Source organism: Bos indicus x Bos taurus, chromosome 19, assembly GCF_003369695.1.
Source record: "Bos indicus x Bos taurus breed Angus x Brahman F1 hybrid chromosome 19, Bos_hybrid_MaternalHap_v2.0, whole genome shotgun sequence".
Classification (NCBI taxonomy): Eukaryota; Metazoa; Chordata; class Mammalia; order Artiodactyla; family Bovidae; genus Bos; species Bos indicus x Bos taurus.
In genome coordinates, this window is record NC_040094.1 from 62,267,704 (window position 1) to 62,280,338 (window position 12,635).

The window sequence follows — 12,635 nt, forward strand, 5'->3', positions numbered from 1 at the left end:
CGCCAGGAGGCTGCAGGGTTTGGGCTCAAACTGGAGGCCTGACCTCAACCCGTGGTTTCTGCCTGAGCCTCCAAGGGGAGCGGGGCGAGGTCTCCGCGGAGGAGGCACATCCCAAGAGCAGGGGCCTCCGGGGACACGCAGCCGGGAGGGCCCACTCGCCCCGCCCCGTAACCCCGCCTCCTCGTAGCCCCGCCCACACGCTTCTCGGGGCCGAGGGGCGGGAGCGCGCGCGCCCGCAGGCCGCGTCTCGGGCAGCCCCGCCCCAGGTGCGTAGGGCGCGGGGCGGAGCGCGACTTCCGGCGCCGCGCCCGCCCCGCCCCGCTTCTCGCGGGCCTGCGGCGTCGGGGGCGCGCGCGGCCGCACTCTCGGATCCAGTTAGAAGCTGAGGTGCTCGCGGACCCCGCGGCCCGTCCGTGAGGTGAGGCGGGCGCTGGGGGCTGCGGCGTGGGAGGCCCCGCCCTGGAGCTGTCTCCCCTCGGGGAGGGGTGAGGGCTCGAGGAGGGTCCGGGCGAGCCGGGGGTCCGGGGCGCGGAACGGCCGAGCGGGCGCTGGGGGGCAGGATGGGCCCCGAGGCTCGAGGGTGCGTCCTGTGGGGGTGCTGCCCGCTCCCCTCCAGGGCTCGGGGCGTCCGGCCGCGGGACGGCCCCCGGGCTCGGCCGGACGGTCCCCATCCTCCGGCGTCGTTAGGAGCGGACGTGTGGAGAAGGACGGTCCTCTGACCCGGCCCCGAACGGGGTCCCCTGGGGGCTTGGTTGCCCCCCAACCCCGCGCCTCAGGAGGACTGCGGAGGGATGCGCAGAGCCCGGGCGCAGTCAGGGGAGAAACACCCGATTCTCATTCCGAAAACGCCAGGACGGGCTCCAGGCGTGAAAGTACTTAAAATGCGAACGCTCAGGAGGCTGGAGGCTCTCGGAGCTGCAGCAAGGTTGCTCCTGGCTCCCAAGGCGTGGATGAGTGAAGTCGTTCAGTCGTGAACGACTCTTTGCGACCCCGTGGACTGTAGCCCCACCAGGCTCCTCCGTCCATGGGATTCTCCAGGCAGGAATACTGGAGTGGGTTGCCATTTCCTTCTCCAGGGGATCTTCCCGACCCAGGGATCGAACCCAGGTCTCCCGCATTGCAGGCAGACGCTTTAACCTCTGGCTTTTCTGATATCCTGGCCAAAGAGTTTTATATGTACATATGATATGTAACTTTTTAACAGTTACCTGGTATTCTGTTGCATGACTGTGTCATAATGTATTCATAAGGCGTTTCTAAATAAATAAGTCTGGAAGAATCTACTTTCCAGGGAGGACGTCCTGGTTCTGCAGGAGCAGAAGGGGAGTCAGAGAGTGTATGTTGGACTCCCGGCCGTAGGCGAGGTTCAGTATTATCTTACTCAGTCTCGCCGGCATCCTTCTGAGGTCGGAGGGGTTTTATTCCACGGGGCAGATGTGGAAAACGGTCCCCGCAAAAGATTAAGTCACTTATTTAGGTCCCAACTAGCAAGAATGGCTGAGATTCCAACCCAGGGATGCCAGACTCTAAATTCTCATGGAATTTAGCAAAAAGTCTTTTGCTTCCAACCAGAGAGCAATATTACATGTTTTTAGGGAAGACTGCATACAAAAGGACATTATTTAGGCAGTTAGGGCTTTTGGGGTGTTTGGGTTAAACGCTAACTTGTAAGGCATTATTATTGTTGTTCAGTCGCTAAGTCGTGTTCCGACTTGGCAACCCCATGGACTGCAGCAAGTCAGGCTTCTTTGTCCTTCACCGTCTCCTGGATTTGCTGAAACTCATTTCCATCGAGTCAGTGATGCTGTCCAACCATCTCATTCTCTGTCGACCCCTTCTCCTCCTGCCCTCAAACTTTCCCAGCATCAGGGTCTTTTCCAGTGAGTCTATTCTTTGCATCAGGTGGCCAAAGTATTGGGACTTCAACTTCAGCATCAGTCCTTGGAATGGATATTTAAGGTTCACTTCCTTTAGGAAATCAATTAATCCTCGAATATGTGCTGTTTAAGTGTATTTTCCTTCAGACAGGATTTAGTATAGGGAAATCTCACATTCAAGGCAAGAACAAATTTATTAATACAGATCTAGTTGAGTGTCTTTTATATTCCATATACTAAACTGTGTGCCAGAAATACCAAAATAAATACAATTTGTAACCTCTGCCCTTGAGTTTGAGAGGGATGATTGTATAAAAGAATTTCATAGCATTCTAATAAATTGGAATCTTTGCTAGTGTGTGAATTAACCAGATTAGGGTAGTTTTAAGCACAAGTTTTTAGGAACCTGTTATATATACGAAAGGGCTTCCCTGGTGGCTCAGATGGTAAAGAATCTGCCTGCAGTGTGGGAGACCCAGGTTCAATCCCTGAGTCAGGAAGATCCCCTGGCGAAGGAAATGGCAACTGACTCCAGTATGCTTGCCTGGAGAATTCCATGGACCGTCCATGGGGTTGCAGAGTCAGACACAACTGAGCAGCTAACACTCTGTATAAGAAAAGGTACTGTGTGACTTATCATGTGGGTACCTTGGCATTATTTTCCCATTCAGTGAGAAATACTGTCAAAAAATTTAGGTTAAATCATATTGATGGTTATTATTTTCTTTTATCATTACACTACTTTCAGTAAATTTTAAAATGCTAGAGAAGAAGAGAACATTTATAATTTATCCCCCGTTAAGGGGCTTGATTTCAGTGGTGCTTTTATTTTATTAGTTGAGGAGCCAGTGGTATGTGTAGCGGGGCAGGAATTTCTTTCAAGTCATCTGCCAAAGATGTTCTTAACCTCTTCTTCCAAAATTTAAATCTTAAATTAAAGGTACCATTAACACCAGATTCCATTTGGGCTTTATTGCTCAGAGACCTAGTGGAAACAGAGTCTCTAGTTTAGGCAGAAATGGTAACTTGCTGAAATGGGTTACATTGCCTCTGGCATGGCTGTAGGTGGGTGGATAGAAGGGGTCCTGGAGCATTTAGGAAATTTCTCCCAATGGCTTCAGTTGCTCAATAAAGTAGCAGTCAAAGTCATAATCTGAGGGTGGTGCCGTGGGTGGAAGTTTGAGGTTTGGAGATTAGAGTGAAAGGGCTAGTGAAGTATGGGCTAAGTCGCTTCAGTCGTGTCCGACTCTCTGCAACCCACCAGGCTCCCCCATCCCTGGGATTCTCCAGGCAAGAACACTGGAGTGGGTTGCCATTTCCTTCTCCAGTGCATGAAAGTGAAAGTGAAGTCGCTCAGTCGTATCCGACTCCTAGCGACCCCATGGACTGCAGCCTACCAGGCTCCTCCGTCCATGGGATTTTCCAGGGAAGAGTACTGGAGTGGGGTGCCATTGCCTTCTCTGAGTGAAATATGGGATATTCCGGTAATTAAACAGTTCTCAGATATGAAAAGTGAAGTCAAGGAAGTAGCGATGAGCAAAATAAAAGTATTTAATCTAACTTTGCACACAAGGTACTTGACCATCCGTGTCCCGGGTTCACTTTGCCTGGCTTCTGCCTTCTTGGCAGGTCCCCCTGTTCTTTACACGGGGCTTCCTGGGTGGCTCAGACAGTAAAGAATCCACCTGCAATGCAGGAGACCTGGATTTGATCCCTGGCTGGGGAAGATCCCCAGGAGAAGGGATAGGCTAACCACTCCAGTATTCTTGGGCTTCTCTGGTGGCTCAGATGGTGAAGAATCCACATGCAATGCAGGAGACCTGGGTTTGGTCTCTGGGTGGGGAATAGCCCCTGGAGAAGGGAGTGGCTACCCACTCCAGGATTCTTGCCTGGAGAATTCCATGGACACAAGAGCCTGGCGGGCTGAGCCACTAACACTTCCACTGTTCTTTACACAGGTCAAGCCACTTTGCAGAGTCTAGTTTTTTCATTCTTTTTTCTCTGCCTGGAATTTGCATTCCACTCTTCCCCAAGCGCTTTCCCCAGTTGCACTTAACACATTATATTAAATCTTGTCTGCAAAGTCAGTAACAGTGTCTAATACTTCCTTTTTTTTAAATGTTTGCTGAGTAAACCCCTCAGTAAATGTTTAATGAGTATGCCGCTTTTCTTCCTCCTTTAATCTGTAAACAGCGGTCAGCAGACTTTTCCTGTAAAGAGGCAGCTAATAAATACTGTAGATCTTGTGGACTGCACTGTCTCTCTCTTCACTACCTGACTTTGCCATTGTCACACAAAAGCGGGGGTAAGCAGTGTAGAAACAAGTGAGCGTGGCTCCATTCCAGGAACCCTTTATTTATAGACTCGAGATTGGAATTTCATATAATTTTAACATGTCACAAAATATTACTGTTCTTTGATTCCCTCCCACCTCAACCCCATACATTTAAACAAGTGAAAAACAGGCTTAGCTCCCAGGCTGTACACACGCAGGCTTTGGGCTGCATTTCACCCCCTCATCCTCCACTGTACTTTGCAGACCTTTGATTTGTAAAGACAGTGAATCTCGATAGAGGGATTTGCAGTGAGATCATACTGGTTTTAGTATTATCATTAGTGGTAGAGAAGCAAAGATAAAGAAGGCAGTCTTCTTTGTCAAGGATTTCATGGTCAAGTTCAAGATTAAGATGTAGACAGATAACGATGACACAATATGGTAACTGCAGTAACAGTTTATTGATTGGAACAAAGGAGTCATAACTAGTTCTGCTTGATTAGATCAGAAGTCACATCTAATGGTCCTCTGCTGGGGACTTGGGAACATTTTCAGCTAAGATCCTTTCCAAGAATCTTTGCAAACTTGCTGAGAAGGTGACTGACCACATCTTTTGCCAGGATGGCTATGAACTTCAAGATGACTCAATTCCTCTGTTTTGTAGGATGTAATTTCATTTGTTGTTCTCAGAAATAAAATTAATACATTCCAAATGATTTTTTCCTAACAGTTATTTCCAAAGGTCGTGCACATATTTTTTATTGCTTTGAAAAAGGTGAAATATATTTCATAGTGCATCTAATGTAGTAATCAATGTTTAATACATTAATGAATTTCTGATATTGAATTTTGGGCCTTGTAACATTTAGTCTTTAAGTCAATTATTAATGCATTAGAAAAGGAAGATGGCTTTAGTGGGCTTTCAGTTTCCTTGCCACTTATTAGATTTACTCTGAGTCATTTCTCTCTGGGAAAAATATATGGCCGTTAGCATCACTGATGCCATCTTGTACCGTTACAGTCGATCTGTGCTATCCCCTCCCTGACCCAGGACTGAACTGTGCAGAGGGTCACTTCTCTGTTGTTAAGGGCTTTGCAGTTACTAGAAACTGTTTAGTAATCATTAGGATCAGGTGCCCTGTGTGCTCCGTTAGTCCGTGAGTCTCGTTGCTCATTCGTGAATCTTGACTTAGAAATGCACGTTCCATTATCCAAGCACCTACCTCCATTCCCTTCGCCAGGAGATCTTCCCCACCTGGACCAAACCTGAGTCTCCTGCATCTCAGGCAGGGCCACCAAGGAAGCCCCACCTACCACCACTCTAGGGTAACTGTAAAGTTGTCCCTGTCGCCCCAGGAGTGCAGATTGCAAATGCTTCCAGGTTGCCACCCCCTCTCCTGACCCCAGGCCCACCATGTGAGAAAGTTACCCTGTAACAAACTGATCCACTGATGACACAGAGCTTCCTGCCTCTTTTCTTGGTTTCAAGATAGCTTTCTCGGTTCTGTGAGCACTTTTTGTCCCCTCCATCCTTCAACAGGAAGTTGAATGTTATTACACCTTCAGGGATAGTGGGTGTTTAAAACTTACCTAATTATCATTTTATGCTCTATAACATATGAATACATTCCCCAGACATACTGTGGAGCAATGGAAAGTAACTTCAGAGGTTTATAAAAATAATTTTGTGCTCTTATTTCCTTGTCTTTGTCATAGTTCTTTAGCCAGTTCTTTTTTAGTTGAGAATTTGCCTTTGTTAAAGAGATTTCAAGGTACTGTATTGGAAAGACTTGGGAACTGGATCAAGTATTATGAGTTTTCCAAAAAAGTACGATTTGTTAAAAACATGCCATGAAAAGACTTATTGTCCTTTAATTGTCAACTTATGCTTCTAAGGATCATTTTCTAGTTTATGTTGCAAAAGAGAAGGTCTTAGGTGTGTTGTCTACTCAAAAAGCTGCTTTCTGTGGTTGTCTGTCCTCTCTTTAGGATGCCTGGGGCTTGTGTGAACTATGTTCCTAGTGGGGGAACTTCTGGATGTTGGCTCTCTGCTTCTTTTCCACTTGCAGCCAGTGATAAATGGGGGGCAGGCCAGGCATCCGTCAGTCCCTTTCTCTTTTGTCCTTTTGAAGGCCACCACGTAGACTGTGGGCTTCCAAGGTGGCTCAGTGGTAAAGAATCCTCCTGTCAATTCAGGAGACTCAGGTTCCTGGAAAGGGGCATGGCAACCCACTCCAGTATTCTTGCCTGGAGGATCCCATGGACAGAGGAGCCTGGCAGGTACAGTCCATGGGGTTGCAAATGAGTTGGACACGGCTGAGTATACACACGTAGGCTATAATGTTTTGAATAATCAAGGTGCATCATAGTGTAGAAAGAGGAGGAACTTAGAACTTGATGCTAAACACAGGTTTTCTTTGGGACCAAGAACAGGTGCAGCACAAGTTTTAAAGCTTTTACAGACATCCCCTCGCTGGCCACGCCTCATCTCTAGCTTTTCAGCCCCCTTTCCAGCTGTGCCCTCCTGTCAGAAGAACTACTTTCATGTCCTCTCTGCGGGGAGGATCCCCAGCTTTCAGGAAACCTCCCTGCCCCGCCAACCTGTAGGGCTTGGTTTCAGCTCAGACAGATCTCTCTATCTTTGGCCCAGATCTTCAGTGTAGACGGCACTGCCTTCCCACACTCCACCCCCACCCCGAACCCTCTTTCCCAACCTGCTAAACAGTGGGGACAAGGGGGCACCCTGGGGACTTGGGATTATCCTGCCAGTCTGGCGTAGGCTCCCCTCTTCTGTTGCTTTTCCTTCTGTCCTCTTGACAGAAGAGAACCCCCAGAGACATTGTGGTCCTCACACTTGAAGAAGCTGCACGGCGTCTCCCCACACCTGTGATGTGCGGGTGGCTCTCACGGCCCTTGGTGCTTCCCGTCCCGATGCAGAGCCACCCTCCCGGGTTGACCACCCCCACCCCCCCGCCCTTTTCATGGTGCACCTGGTTAGACCAGCGTGGCTGTGCTCGTGGGCGCAGGGGCGGGCAGGTAAGATCAGAGTTGTGTCAGCTTACAAAAACCCGACTCCAGCTTTGAAGTTCCCAGTTAGATGCACGTGAAAAGTTAATCGACATTAAGAATGTTTCTTTTGAGTTTTCAAACAGCCCAGCCAGGCACTTCATATCTCAAAAAAAAACAAGCAATTAGTTGATTTTCCTTCTTTAAGATGTTTTGTTTTCCACCACAAAATTACTAGAGCTAATCAATGAATATAGTAAACTTGCAGAATATAAAATTAACACACAGAAATCCCTTGCATTCCTATATACTAACAATGAGAAAACAGAGAAATTAAGGAAACAATTCCATTCACCATTGCAACGAAAAGAGTAAAATACTTAGGAATTTATCTACCTAAAGAAACAAAAGACCTATATATAGAAGACTATAAAACACTTGGTGAAAGAAATCAAAGAGGACACATAGATGGAGAAATATACCGTGTTCATGGCTCAGAAGAATCAATATAGTGAAAATGAGCATACTACCCAAAGCAATCTATAGATTCAGTGCAATTCATTTCCCTATCAAGCTGCCAGTGGTATTTTTCAGAGAACTAGAACAAATAATTTCACAATTTTAATGGAAATACAAAAAACCTCAAATAGCCAAAGCAATCTTGAGAAAGAAGAATGGAACTGGAGGAATCAACCTGCCTGACTTCAGGCTGTACTACAAAGCCACAGTTATCAAGACAGTATGATACTGGCACAAAGACAAATACAAATATAGATCAATGGAACAAAATAGAAAGTCCAGAGATAAATCCACCCACCTATGGACATCTTATCTTTGACAAAGGAGGCAAGAATATACAATGGAGAAAAGACAATCTCTTTAACAAGTGGTGCTGGGAAAACTGGTCAACCACTTGTAAAAGAATGAGACTAGAACACTTATGTACACCATATACAAAAATAAACTCGAGACGGATTAAAGATCTAAACATAAGACCAGAAACTATAAAACTCCTAGAGGAGAACATAGGCAAAACACTCTCCAACATAAACCGCAGCAGGGTCCTCTATGACCCACCTCCTAGAATATTGGAAATAAAAGCAAAAATAAACAAATGGGACCTAATTAAAAGCTTCTGCACAACAAAGGAAACTATAAGCAAGGTGAAAAGACAGCCTTCAGAATGGGAGAAAATAATAGCAAACGAAGCAACAAAGAATTAATCTCAAAAATATACAAGTAACTCCTGCAGCTCAATTCCAGAAAAATAAATGACGCAATCAAAAAGTGGGCCAGAGAACTAAACAGACATTTCTCCAAAAAAGACATACAGATGGCTAACAAACACATGAAAAGATGCTCAACATCACTCATTATCAGAGAAACGCAAATCAAAACCACAATGAAGTACCATTTCACGCCAGTCAGAATGGCTGCTATCCAAAAGTCTACAAGCAATAAATGCTGGAGTGGATGTGGAGAAAAGGGAACCCTCTTACACTGTTGGTGGGAATGCAAACTAGTACAGTCACTATGGAGAACAGTGTGGAGAGTCCTTAAAAAACTGAAAATAGAACTGCCATATGACCCAGCAATCCCACTGCTGGGCATACACACTGAGGAAACCAGAATTGAAAGAGACACATGTACCCCAATGTTCATCGCAGCACTGTTTATAATAGCCAGGACATGGAAGCAACCTAGATGTCCATCAGCAGATGAATGGATAAGAAAGCTGTGGTACATATACACAATGAAATATTACTCAGCCATTAAAAAGAATACATTTGAATCAGTTCTAATGAGGTGGATGAAACTGGAACCTATTATACAGAGTGAAGTAAGCCAGAAAGAAAAACACCAATACAGTATACTAACGCATATATATAGAATTTAGAAAGAAGGTAACACGTGCTGGGATTCATGGGGTCGCAAAGAGTCGGACACGACTGAGCAACTGAACTGAACTGAATGATAACCCTGTATGCGAGACAGCAAAAGAGACACAGATGTATAGAACAGTCTTTTGGACTCTGTGGGAGAGGGCGAAGGTGGGATGATTTGGGAGAATGGCATTGAAACATGTAAAATATCACATGTGAAACGAATCGCCAGCCCAGGTTTGAGGCATGATACAGGGTGCTCAGGGCTGGTGCACTGGGATGACCCAGAGGGATGGAATAGGGAGGGAGGTGGGAGGGGGGTTTGGGATGGGGAACACATGTACACTCATGGCGGATTCAAGTCAATGTATGGCAAAACCAATATTGTAAAGTAAAATAAATACATTTTTTAAAAAATAGAAAAAAGATGTTTTCATTCTCAGAGTAGTGTGTCTTTTTTCAGGCTGCTACAAAGAAAGTAATGTCCGCTGGTTTGTAAACAACCAAAAAAAAAAAAAAAGGATGTTTCACTTTAATAACTTGAGTAGATAGAAGGTCAAAGTTATTGACATTTACATTTTTCACATGATTAGAGTTTTAGAATATTAGAATCATGAGATTTTTCTTGTTGTTGTTCAGTCACTAAGTCATGTCTGACTCTCTGCAACCGTGTGGACTGTAGCCCACCAGGCTCCTCTGTCCTTGGGATTTCCCAGACAGGGTACTGGAGTGGGTTGCTATTTCCTTCTCCAGGGGATCTTCCCGACCTAGGGATCGAACCTGGGGCTCCTGCACTGCAGGCAGATGCTTCACCACTGAGCCTCCTGGGAAGCCCTGCTCCCTGAGAGACTTGAGCACAAAGTGGTGGAGGGCACTCTGGCTGAGGAAGAGCGATGGGGAGGTAATCCATCTGGGATGGAGCTCGGGGCAGGAGGAGGACGGGGGAAAGCACCTTCTGCTGAAGAAGGGACTGTGTGTGTGTGCAGCAGGACTGTGTGTGTGTCAGTGTGTGCGTGCACATCTGTGTGTGTGTCAGTGTGTATGTGCAGCAGGACTGTGCGTGCACATCTGTGTGTGTGTCAGTGTGTGTGTGTGTGTGTACAGCAGGACTGTGTGTGTCAGTGTGTGTGTGTGTATGCAGCAGGACTGTGTGTATGTGTCTGTGTGTGTGCATCTGTGTGTGTGTGTGTGTGTGCAGCAGGACTGTGTGTGTCTGTGTGGGTCTATGTGTGTGCATGTATGTGTGTACAGGACTGTGTGTGTGTGTGTGCATCTGTGTGTGTGCAGCAGGACTGTGTGTCTGTGTGTGTCTATGTGCGTCTGTGTGTGTGCAGCAGGACTGTGTGTGGGTCTGTGTGTATGTGTGTGCAGGACTGTGTGTGTGCGCGTGTTTGTGCGTGTGTCAGTGTGTGTGTGTCTGTGTGCGTGTGTGTGTATGTGGCTGCAGTTGTGGCATGCAGGATCTTGTTCCCCAACCAGGGAGCAAACCCCAGTCCCCTGCGCTGGGAGCACACAGTCTTAACCACCTTACCACCAGGGAAGTCCTGGGACTTTGCTTTGGAAGAAAGGGGCAAATAGGCTGAACAGACACCAGCGTGACTTCTTTGCTTAGTTGTCTTGTGTCATCTTCTGCAGAGATGCTTCCCTGTTAATCTTACTTTTTAAGCCACTTGAAAACCTTTGCAACAGCAGTCCTCAGCTTTCTGCCGCCCTGCACGCTCACGCCCGTCGGTGCCCTGCCCTTCGTGGGTGGGGAGGTGGGCAGGCGTGGGGCGTCTCCCTGGGTTACTGCAGTGCTTCACTTGGACAGTCTTGGTTACCCTTGGGAGCGTCCTAACCATGGAGTCAGGAGCACATTATCCTGTTACGCTGGTTGAGTCCATTGATAGCAGAGACAGAAACTGTCTGGTCTGGCTGCCTTCAGGGAAAATGAAATACTTTGGGTGGGTATCAGGGCATTTCACATACTCCAAGGAAGAAGAATCAAGTTTTGGGCACAGTAGGTACCAAACCTTTGGGGAAAACTTAGTACCAAGAACGTATGAACTCTCTTAGGTGTTTCTATTACTCTGTTCCACGATCCCCAAGCCCTGCTCTCTTAGTTAAAACTTCCATGCTGCCAGAAGAAGATTTAATTGGCACAGCTCAGTGGCAGTAGGGGTGACGGTGATGGTTTAAGAAGCCCTGACTGCGGTGGGCAGGTGCAGAGGTTTCTGGACTTCAGGCAAGGCCATCAACTCTAATTGAGTTCAGGGAGCACTTCTCAAAGGAGGAAAACTACTGGGAGTCCATCAGCTGCCTTACGAGGGGCCCATTCTCTAAAAACAAAGAACAAAGCATGCAGCGTTCAATTCGAATGAATAATTCAGTGGCACCCACTACGCTAAATCAGTGTGCTTTGCGGAGGACTTGAGGCTGTTCTTGCTGCTCTGCTGGTTAGTGTTTCTATGTTTGTTTTGTAGGAAGTCATCCTTGAACAAGTATGACCCATCTGCCTGTCTCCCTCCCAGTCCCCTCCTTCCATTCTTCCTTTCTTTCATCAGCCTCGAGAAGATTACCAGTTCTTTACAGAATCTGATATAACATCCATGAGGCTGTTAGAAGAATTTATTTTTAGTGTATCTTCCTTTCCTGACTGCTTTAATTTTGCTTTTTTTAATTTACTCATTTCTTATTTTTACAGTATGTCTAATTGTGTAATTTGTTTTTTTTTCCCCACTGTCTAAAGAACACATATTGATGGGAAAATAGAAAAAAAGCACAGAGAAAAGTTGTCTGTAATCCAGTCGTTAAATTAAAAAAATAACCCTTTTGTCTGTCTTCTGTACCTGTAAAGAGGATGTTTATTTGATCCCAACTTTAGTTATGTATATTGACTTTTGGGGGTTAAGATGAGCTGCCTCTAAAAAGTCGCCTGCTTTTTATCTAGGAGGAGATGGCCAGCCAGCCTGGAAATAGATGGTGCTTGTTGTGGACGGGAGTCATCCCAGTGGCTCCCATCAGATGCGTTTATATAAAGCAAGGCAGCGAATTCTGCCCCGGAAGGAGGCTTAGCAGAACTGTCTGGGCGTCTCCTCCGAGCTGCCCGCTCAATGCCTTTTAGTTTGCAGGCATTCTGGGTTATAGGGGCAAGCAGATGGGGATAAGGCCCCTGGAGGGAACCAGTGGGGGGCTGGCCACTCTGATTGCTGCTTTCACATAGCCTCTCTGAAGAGCAGAGATAGTTCCAACAGAGGTCCACTCGCAGAAGGGCCCCTAGAGGATCAGCTTACCCTGGGAGTGGGATACTGGGCCTGTGATGCGGTGGTTTAGGTCATACAGCTCAAAAAAAAAAAAAAGGTGAGGTTTTTTCTGTCGCTCCAAAGTAAAACCCCTGACTCACTAAGCGCTTTCTCCCCTTCTGCTCCAGCAACCAATTGTCCACATTCCATTTCTATGGATGTGTGTGTTCTGGAAATGTCATGTAGATGGGCTCACGCTTGACCTCTCATGTCTGGCTTGTTAAGCGCTCACTGCAGCGTTCCGGAGGCTCACCCACGTCGTAGCGTGTGTGAGTGCTTCACTCCTCTTTGCGCTGAACAGTGAGTCGTGTGT

At 46.8% G+C, this 12,635-nt stretch overlaps 1 protein-coding gene across 3 annotated transcripts in view; it reads left to right on the forward strand.

The window, feature by feature from the left end:
- Positions 1–279: 279 nt before the first annotated feature.
- ABCA5 (ATP binding cassette subfamily A member 5) overlaps positions 280–12,635 on the forward strand; it is a 62,954-nt gene continuing 50,598 nt past the window's right edge. The window contains exon 1 of one of the 3 annotated variants that reach the window (XM_027519134.1): positions 280–418. The gene's annotated coding sequence lies outside the window, so the exon portion shown is untranslated. Of the gene's footprint in view, positions 419–9,851; positions 9,943–12,635 lie in introns of those variants that run through there. The other 2 variants (XM_027519137.1, XM_027519135.1) reach the window with 2 other exon arrangements.